The sequence below is a fragment of the Coenobita brevimanus genome, chromosome 11 (assembly GCF_032717465.1).
Source record: "Coenobita brevimanus isolate Jiangsu-jjx chromosome 11, ASM3271746v2, whole genome shotgun sequence".
Lineage (NCBI taxonomy): Eukaryota > Metazoa > Arthropoda > Malacostraca > Decapoda > Coenobitidae > Coenobita > Coenobita brevimanus.
Window position 1 is genome coordinate 8,120,830 of NC_136964.1, and position 10,350 is coordinate 8,131,179.

The following is a 10,350-nucleotide window of genomic DNA, read 5'->3' on the forward strand; positions in this document are numbered from 1 at the left end:
TAACCCATTCATGACCAAAATTTCTTCCAGAGTTTATAAAAATTGTCAGGAAGTAGCATGGTGAAAGGGAATAAAGATACCATTATAGTGAGGGTTGATTTCACATACTGTTTAATGTTGGTTGTGTAGTGGCCGGATGTGTACTGTGAAAGTCCGTCTTATTGAGTAATGTGATACCTTGTTTGACGGTTTTAGGACACAGTAGTTTTTTGTACACTTAATTATGTGGGAGGCCTGAGATTTTTTATGATTCATTGTCTAGTGTTACCTTATAGTTTCAGCAGTAGTACCATGTTTTGTTATGTGTACCGTGTTATATATATAAGAATTATGTTACTTTACAAAAAATTAATTCAGGATGGAGGTAGATTTAACAGAACTGTGTGTAAATATTGGCCTGAAAAAAAGACTATGATTGGTGGATTGTAGAAGAGAATGATGGTAACATGACGTGTGTGACTTGTATTATGAAGAACATGAATGACAGTGAAAAATACGGGTGTTTCTCTTTCCTGCAAGGGGAGTCAACAGGGGCTTGAGTTCTTGCATCCCAGGCTCATCTGAATGTGAACCCAGCGGACCACAGAGAACAGTCCACTTCAACTGGGCGCTCCCGGAGATTTACTTTCGAGGTTTTGTTGAAGGATTGTCTGTTGTGTAAAAGTGTGTTGCATGAAATAAGTCACTGTTTTGTGGCTTGGGGGGGCTGCATTACAGTGTGGACATAGTAGACTGTTTAATAGTTACTGTATATTTTGTGTTAGTACTGTACAAGGAAGGGTGATGGCTACTTTGCAGTTTTGCCAAGTGCACTCGCATCTCTGGACAGCATAGGATCAGAAGGATGGGTATCTGGTGGTGGTTCATGAAGGATGCAATTAGGCTGGAGGTTTTGGATGGCTGTGGTGGCAATGTATTTATGTGTGTGTGTGTGAAGTGTGATGTTGGTAACTTGGCCTTGATGTGGAGGGTCCTGGAGGCTTGGTTGTTGAATGACATGGAGGGTTAGAAGTACTTGTCCTACAGCAATAAGAAGTTTCCATGGATGTCCTTTGCTTGGAGCTTCTATAGCATACCACACTTAGTATAATGTCTTTGCTATGTCCATGGTAACAACAGTGGCACCAACACCATTGTCCAGAGTGTTGTACAGCTCCTTGGAGAGGGATATTGGACTGTCCAGATCTGAAGCTGAACTGTTGATTGGAGAGGTGGTTGTTATTCAGGTAGGTACAGATGGCTTCTGCTGAACACCTTTGCCCCACAGAGAACAGGGACATGGACCTGTAGTTCTTGTGGTGGAGTTCTTCCTAAGGTCGGGGATCATTCAAGCCTCCTTCCATAGTGAGGGCCAAGTGTTTTCCCGAAACAGACTAAAATCTGAAAGAGGTCCTGGATAGCTGTCTGGCACTGTGCTGTAGGAGCTGTGGGCAGATATTTTCATGACCAGTGTCCTTGAAGTATGCCTCTCTCTGCAGATGCTTGACCCATGTCACCAATGTAGTCACAGTCTCTCTCTCGCTCTCTCTGCTGTCATTTATTGTTAAGTTTTACACTAAGTCTTTCTGTTAGGGCAGGACCTTCAGTGTAAGAATACCCCCCCACCCCTCCTCCGCCCCTCGGCATAACTGTCCTCAGAGTTCTAGCCTACGATTACAGAGCCTATTACAGCAGGACTACCAGAGTAAGGACTGTACCACCCCTTTACTCTCTTTCTTGTATGGTAAGAGGAAGAGATGGTACAACAGGTGGAGCAGAAAATGCCTTTGTATGAGGTCTCCCCCAACCCTTCCCCCTCCCTGCATCGCATAAAGTCCCCCCTCCCTGCATCGCATTTCCGACTCACCTCTTCCTGCCTTTAAGAAACCATAGTTCCTCATACACTTGACAAACTTGGGAACAAATAAAATAGTGAAGTAAGGGTAAAACGGCTTCATTTACTGATTTATTATCGTTTAAGCAGCAACTGACGTTAAGTAATGTTGGCAACCCTGTAGTATTGGTAGCTCCCATAACCCTGCTAAATCTTAAAAAATATAAACTAGTAAATCATCATGGGTATACTGAGTAGGTGTATATAGCTACCATTTAGGACTTAATATGATTTACACAGTGGTTATTTTCCTGTGTGTGCAATATGTAATGTTGGCAAGCCTGTATGTTTACATTTGGAGGTAACATTCAACTGGCGGGAGGAAGAGAAGCCTCGATTTTCTTATTTGAGGTAATAATTACGGTATTTATTGCATTGAATACTGAGTGCTGTTTGTGTTTCTTTGTGTAAGTTCATCATACCATATATTTAAACTTTAGTTAGGCTAAAATTCACTCATAACTTTAGCTTCAGATGTGAAGTTCTAGCGTTGTTCTCAATGGGTACTCTTTTAATTTTTACTGTAGACTCTTGGCTGAACCGTTATATAGATTTAAGGTTCACTTAGTACCATGGCATTATTGTATTTCCCTTTTTTATTAGTCATCATACTCATAATCCCACGACAAAAGTGACATTAGTGTACGGTAGTAGAAGGTGCTTTTGTGTAATGCCAGAACAATCCACTACACCCACATCATTGCAACCCGTTATACACAGTTCACTTACACATCTACCTCATTCACACAACACACAAACTTTTCACATAAACTCAGCAAAAAATCTTCGGGGGCTCCTGACTAAAGTTGACGATTTTTTGCAGTCATGTTTAGATATGCCTAAGGTCGCAGTAACAATTCTTTTAGCTTGTTACTCATGCTGTTGTTCTTTTTGTTGCTGCTGTTGTCTTAGGCTCGTCTAGGCCTGAACTTGGTGGATTGCTGGCTGAAGTTGCTCTTTTGAAATCTAATCCTCTTTATTTTTTATTTTATTTTATTATTATTTTTTTTTCCTTGAGGGTAGGGAGTTTGTATATGACACTACTCCCTAACATCAGAAAAAAAACAAGTTGGATTATGAAAAGATAAAGAGGGAGTTAGGGGAATTTATCAGTTCTATCAGCACCACCACATGAAGGCACTCCTTTCCAATGCCCGAGTTTACCTGATTAATATATACATTAGTGATAGGGTTAAGGGACTGAATAGGGAGGCTGCCAGAAATCGAGCAGTGTGGAGAGTCGCCATTAGGTGACCAAGATTGATGCATGCAATGGAAAAAAAACACTGCTACCCCATTCTTTACCCATTTGAAGTTGCATTATTATTATTATTAGCATTATACTCCTTTCACTCTAACTTGGCCCAGATTTTTGTCCTTTTGCAGCTTATTTCACATAGCTCAGTGGCAGAAAAAGACAATACTACGGCTCTGCATTCTTTCCACAGCATTTCTTCATGACTGGCATCCTATTTTAGTGCTATTTTGCTTTTATAACTCAGCACTCAAGATGAATGGGGTGGTAATTTTAGGCCAAGTTAGAGTTAAAGGAGTATAGTATCATTATTACTATTGTTATTTTTTTTATTTATTTTTTTTACAGTAGTTACAATGGACTGAACACTGCTACCCCATTCTTCACCCATTATTATTATTAGTAGTAGTACCTAGTAATAGTACAGTATTAGTATTAGGCTAGGATCATTCATATTATTTTCATTTATTTGTTATTTATTTTTGTTTTTAGTCACAATGGACAAAAACACCACTACCTCATTCTTTACCCATTTGAGTTATCTATCAATCTATCTATCTATAGCCCGACGCCCTAATCCCGCAAAGGGTGGCCGCAGACAAAACGCCTCCAAGTCGCTCTGTTACCCACCATTTGACTACCCTCCCCCCAGCTCACCCCCCCTCCCTCATATATCTCTCAACTCCATCCCTCCATCTCATCCTCGGTCTACCCCTCCCTCTCCCTCCCTCCACCTCACCTACATACACCCTCTTAGTCAGTCTTTCATTCTCCATTCTCTCCACATGTCCAAACCACCTCAGTGTATTTCTCCTAATCTTCTCAACCACATCCACATCTACCCCACAACGTTCCTTCACTTCTTCATTCGTCAACCTGTCCCTCCACGTCACTCCACATGCTCCTCTCAAGTAACTCATTTCCACTGCTCTCACTCTTGACTTGTTCCCCTCTTGCAAGGTCCACGCCTCGCTTCCATACGTCAGGGTAGGGATCACAATGCCATCATGCAGTGACTTCTTAACTTCCATACTCACCTCCCTATTTCTCATCACTGCTTTCAGTGTACCAACAACCTTCCTTCCCTGCTGTACCCTTTCACGTACTTCATCCCCCAAAGTTCCATCCTTACTCATCACACTACCCAAGTACTTGAATGCACTCACATTCTCCATATCCTCACCATCCAATCTCACTGCACACTCTGCGACTTCATTCCTCTCAAACACCATAACTTTACTTTTGTTTACATTAACTTTCAGCTTCCTCCTCCTACACACTGTCCCAAATTCATTCACCAAACCTTGCAACTCCCATTCATCTTCACTCAACAATACTGTATCATCAGCAAACAGCAACACCGGAAGCTTCCAAATCTCACCCTCATTCATTATTATTATTATTAGCAGTAGTAGTAGTACAGTATTAGTATTGTATCATTATTATTTTTATTTATTTATTTAATATTTTACAGTAGCCACAATTGACAAAAACAGCTTTACCCTATTCTTTACCTGATTGAAGTTACTGTTAGTATTATCATTATTATTTTTATTAGTATCATATTTATTATTATTTTTATGTATTTATTTATAATTTTACAGTAGCCACAATGGACAAAAACACTGCTACCCCATTCTTTACCCGATTGAAGTTGCTGTGTCATCATCTAGACAAGGAGGTGACGAGCCTGAAGTTCAGTTTTAGTCAGCCTGTTGGGTAAGATGAACGACAACCTTTCCGCAGTACTGTATCACCATCGTCTGTAAACATATCTTATTATTTTACCTTTGAAATGATGATGATGATGATGATTGACGATGGTGATTGACAATAATGAGGGTGATGATGATGAGTGATGATTATGCATGATGAATGATGATGATGATGATTGACAATAATGAGGGTGATGATGATGAGTGATGATTATGCTTGATGAATGATGATGATGGTGATTGACAATAATGAGGGTGATGATGATGAGTGATGATTATGCTTGATGAATGATGATGATGGTGATTGACAATAATGAGGGTGATGATGATGAGTGATGATTATGCTTGATGAATGATGATGGTGGTGATTGACAGTAATGAGGGTGATGATGATGAGTGATGATTATGCTTGATGAATGATGATGATGATGATTTACAGTGATGATGATGATGATTTACAATGATGATAATGATGATGATGATGGTTGATAATTTTGATTGATGGTGATGATAATTGACAGTAATGATAGTGATGATGATGAGTGATGATTATGCTTGATGAATGGTGATGATGATGATGATTGACAATGATGATGGTGATGATGATAATGATTGACATTGATGATGATGATGATAATGATTGCCATTGATGATGATGATGATTGTTGTGATGGTGATGATTATGCTTGATGATTGATGGTGATGATGATGATGATTTATAATGATGATAATGATGGCGATGATGGTTGATGTTGATTATGCATGATGACTGATGATGGTGAAGATAATGATGATTGATGATGATGATGACAATAATAATGATTGATAATGATGGTGATGAATGATGATGATGACAATAATAATGATTGATAATGATGGTGATGAATGATGATGATGATGATTGACAATGATGATGATTGACAATGATGATGATGATGATGATAATGATGATGAATCCAATAATGCTTCAGTATAAGGTACACAATATAATTTTACATTTTCAGGAATAATACTCTTTTTTTTTTCTCTCTCTCTCTCATTTTAACTAGCATCATACTTTTTTTTTATATAAAGTATTTGCACCTCCTATCAAACTTGAGTATTTTCTGCTTTTTGAAATTCTCTTGTGCCTGTAGGGGATGAATAGAAAGTCAATATTATTCTAGTTCCTTAGCCTCGTTGCCCTTGTATAGAATTGAGGTGCCTGGTGAGTCAGTGGGACAGGGTGCTTGAACTAGATGTGTTTTGATTTCACTCACTCACTTACTCACTCAGTCCAGCCAGATGTGTGTTGCTTTCCTTCACTTACTCACTCACTCACTCACTCCAACCAGATGTGTGTGTTGCTTTCACTCACTCACTCACTCACTCACTCACTCACTCCAACCAGATGTATATTGCTTTCACTCACTTACTCACCCACCCACTCACTCACTCACTCACTCACTCACCCACTCACTCACTTCAACCAAATATGGCCTGTGTGTGTGTAATACTGAGTGGTGGTTGGGCTATATTACTCATTCTGCCACTCAGGGGAGAGCAACTGATCACTCTTACCATAAACACCTGGACTAAATAGCCAAATAGTGAGTTAATATTCTGGTATTAATATTTTCCAAAGACTATATATTTTCTCCTCATATTTCAGGCAGAATCCTCAATCGTATGATAAAGTAATGAAGATGTTGACCAGTGATGTTAAAGGTCTTAAGGTGAGCATAATAATTTAACTGTGTCTGGTTTAATATCTTCCTCATCTGTTTGTCTGTAACTCTGTCTGTCTATCTATTGCCAGACGCCTTAATCCCGTAAAGGGTGGCCACAAACAAATCGCCTCCATGTCGCCCTGTACCCCGCCATGTCACTGCCCTGCTCCCAGCTCACACCCCCCTCTCTCATATACCTCTCCACTCCATCCCTCCATCTCATCCTTAGCCTCGTATGGCCATGTGGAGAGGATGGAAAGTGAGAGACTGATGAGGAGAGCATATGTGAGTGAGGTGGAAGGGGGAGAGGGAGGGGGAGGCCAAGGATGAGGTGGAGGGATGGAGTGGAGAGGTATATGAGAGAGGGGGGGTGTGAGCTGGGAGCAGGGCAGTGAAATGGCGGGGGACAGGGCGACATGGAGGCGATTTGTCTGTGACCACCCATTACGGGATTAAGGCGTCTGACAATAGATAGATAGACAAATAGATGGATAGGTAGGTAGGTTGATAGATAGATAGATAGAAAAATACAAAATAAATTCCATACACCAGATTACATGTGTCTTATGTTCTTTTAAAAATTGGAGTCATGTAATCAATGGACATTAATCTAAGTCTTCTCTCTCTCTCTCTCTCTCTCTCTCTCTCTCTCTCTCTCGTTTCCAGAAAGAATCCAATGTAATCTCTCAAAACCTGGAATCGACGAGCAATTTCTCCAGCTACTTGTCATCAATGCAGGACTTCATCAATCAGCAGAGCGCGGACATTGACAAGATGGAGCAGTATTTAGCCAAGTAAGTTGAGCAGTATTTATCTATCTGTCTATCTATCTATTGCCAGACACCTTAATCCCATAAGGGGTGGCCAGAAACAAACTGCCTCCATGTTGTTCCGTTCCCCCGCCATTTCACTGCCCTGCTCCCAGCTCACACACCTCCCTCTCTCATACACCTCTCCACTCCATCCCTTCATCTCATCCTTGGCCTCCCTCTCCCTCAGTTGAGCAATATTTACCCAAGTTTAGCAATATTTATCCAAGTTTAGCAATATTTATCCAAGTTTAGCATTATTTATCCAAATTTAGCAATATTTATCTAAGTTTAGCAATATTTACCCATGTTTAGCAATGTATATCCAAGTTTAGCAATAGTTACCCAAGTTTAGCAATATATATCCAAGTTTAGCAATATTTATCCACGTTTAGCAATATTTATCCAAGTTGAGCAATATTTATCCAAGTTTAGCAATATTTACCCATGTTGAGCAATATTTATCTACCGTAAGTACGTTGAGCAGTCTTTATCCAGGTACCATAAGTTGAGCAGTATTTATCCAAGCTGAGCAATATTTATCCAAGAGCAATATATACCCCATTAAGTAATACGTTCTAGTCCCATCCTTCCTCTCATCGCTTCAATCACAATGCAATATCAGGTGATTTAACGCACACATCATTTACAGGTTCGGCTACACTCCCCTTCCAAAGCCCCAGGAGTCTGACAAACAAGAAGAAAAGAAAAACAGTGCTGGTGAGGTGAATGACGCAGCCCAGAGTGCCGCGGAAGAATCTGATAAGTACGTATGGTGTTTTTTTTATTTATGTCTGTAGTGTTCTTTTTTTCAATGCAGGGAAGAAGGACCCAAAGGTCAGACACCCATAAGATAATGTTGATCATGTTGGTGATGGTGGTGGTGATGATGATGATGATGATGTTGATGATGATGATGATGATGATGGTATACTTAACTTTATTATTATTTTCAGGAGTAAGGAGTCATCAGTTACCATTGGAGTGTCAGGTGGGACCCCAGTGTTGAGCAGCGTGAGTCAAATGGTCCTACAAGGGAAGGAGTTACTCACAGCGTCATCCACTCAGCAGGTAAGTGTAGTCCAGTTACCTCGACTTAGCATAGATTTTTGTCCTAAAGCTGATTTCCCATAGTTAGATGATGGAAATAACAGTCCTGCAGCTGGAAAAAACAATACTACAGCTCTAAATAGTACTACAGCTAGAAAATACAGTACTACAGCTAGAAAATACAGTACTACAGCTAGAAGATACGGTACTACAGCTAGAAGATACGGTACTACAGCTCTAAATAGTACTACAGCTAGAAAATACAGTACTACAGCTAGAAAATACAGTACTACAGCTAGAAGATACAGTACTACAGCTAGAAGATACAGTACTACAGCTCTATATAGTACTACAGCTAGAAAATACAGTACTACAGCTAGAAGATACAGTACTACAGCTAGAAGATACAGTACTACAGCTCTAAATAGTACTACAGCTAGAAAATACAGTACTACAGCTAGACAAAACAGTACTACAGCTCTAAATAGTACTACAGCTAGAGAAAACAGTACTACAGCTAGAAAATACAGTACTACAGCTCTAAATAGTACTACAGCTAGAGAAAACAGTACTACAGCTCTAAATAGTACTACAGCTAGAGAAAACAGTACTACAGCTCTAAATAGTACTACAGCTAGAAAATACAGTACTACAGCTCTAAATAGTACTACAGCTAGAGAAAACAGTACTACAGCTAGACAAAACAGGACTACAGCTAGAAAAAACTACCACAGCAAGACAAAACAGTACTACAGCTCTAAATAGTACTACAGCTAGAAAATACAGTACTACAGCTAGAAAATACAGTACTACAGCTAGACAAAACTACTACAGCTAGAAAATAAAGTACTACAGCTCTAAATAGTACTACAGCTAGAAAATACAGTACTACAGCTAGAAAATACAGTACTACAGCTCTAAATAGCACTACAGCTAGAGAAAACAGCACTACAGCTAGAAAATACAGTACTACAGCTAGAAAATACAGCACTACAGCTAGAAAATACAGCACTACAGCTAGAAAATACAGTACTACAGCTAGAAAATACAGTACTACAGCTCTAAATAGTGCTACAGCTAGAAAAAACACTACTCTAGCTAGAAAATACAGTACTACAGCTCTACATCCTTCCCACATCGTATTTCTTGTAGGTAAATGATTGAATAAGGCAGTACTGTGGCTGTATGTCCTCTTGTCATTACTTGTGGCTAATATTTGGAGAGATTTTTGCTCTTTTGTAGCTTATTTTCTGTGGTTAAGTGATGGAAAAGACAGTACTACAGCTCTGCATTTTTTCCACATCTCATTTTTTGTTGGTTAATGACAAACTCTGGAACTGTCTCCCTCTGTCTGTATTTCCTACTTCCTATGATCTCCAGTCTTTCAAACGCAGTGTGTCCAGGCATCTCGAAAGGAACGGATCTTGAATTTGGCTCTCTTTTGTATTGCTTTTGATTTTTTATTGGAAGGAACAGTTTTTGGGCTCCTGGCCTTGGGTTCCTTCTTCCTTACATAAAAAAAAAAAAATAATGAGTGAATGAATGTGTAACTCATTTCCTTTGGTGTATTGTTTGCGAGTTCTTCAGCTTTCTCGGTTCTGTCAATCCCCCCACACCCTATATTAGTTGGAAGGAGGGTTTAAATGATGAACGGATGGATTACATTGTGAAGCAGAAAATGAAGGGATCCATACAGAAAGTTCTCGTTGTATTGTTTCATTTATTGGTGTTCTTTTTTAGCCATTAAGTCCACAGTGTGTCTGTCTGTCTATCTGCCTATCTGTCTGTCTGCCTATCTTATCTTTCTCTCTATTCACCTATCTATCCATCCATCACCAGACACCCTAATACTGAAATCTTGCAACAATCAGTAGAGAGTTGGCCTTCAGTCATAATGAACTCAGGTTCAAATCCCTTTGGGGCAGGGAACAGTGTAACC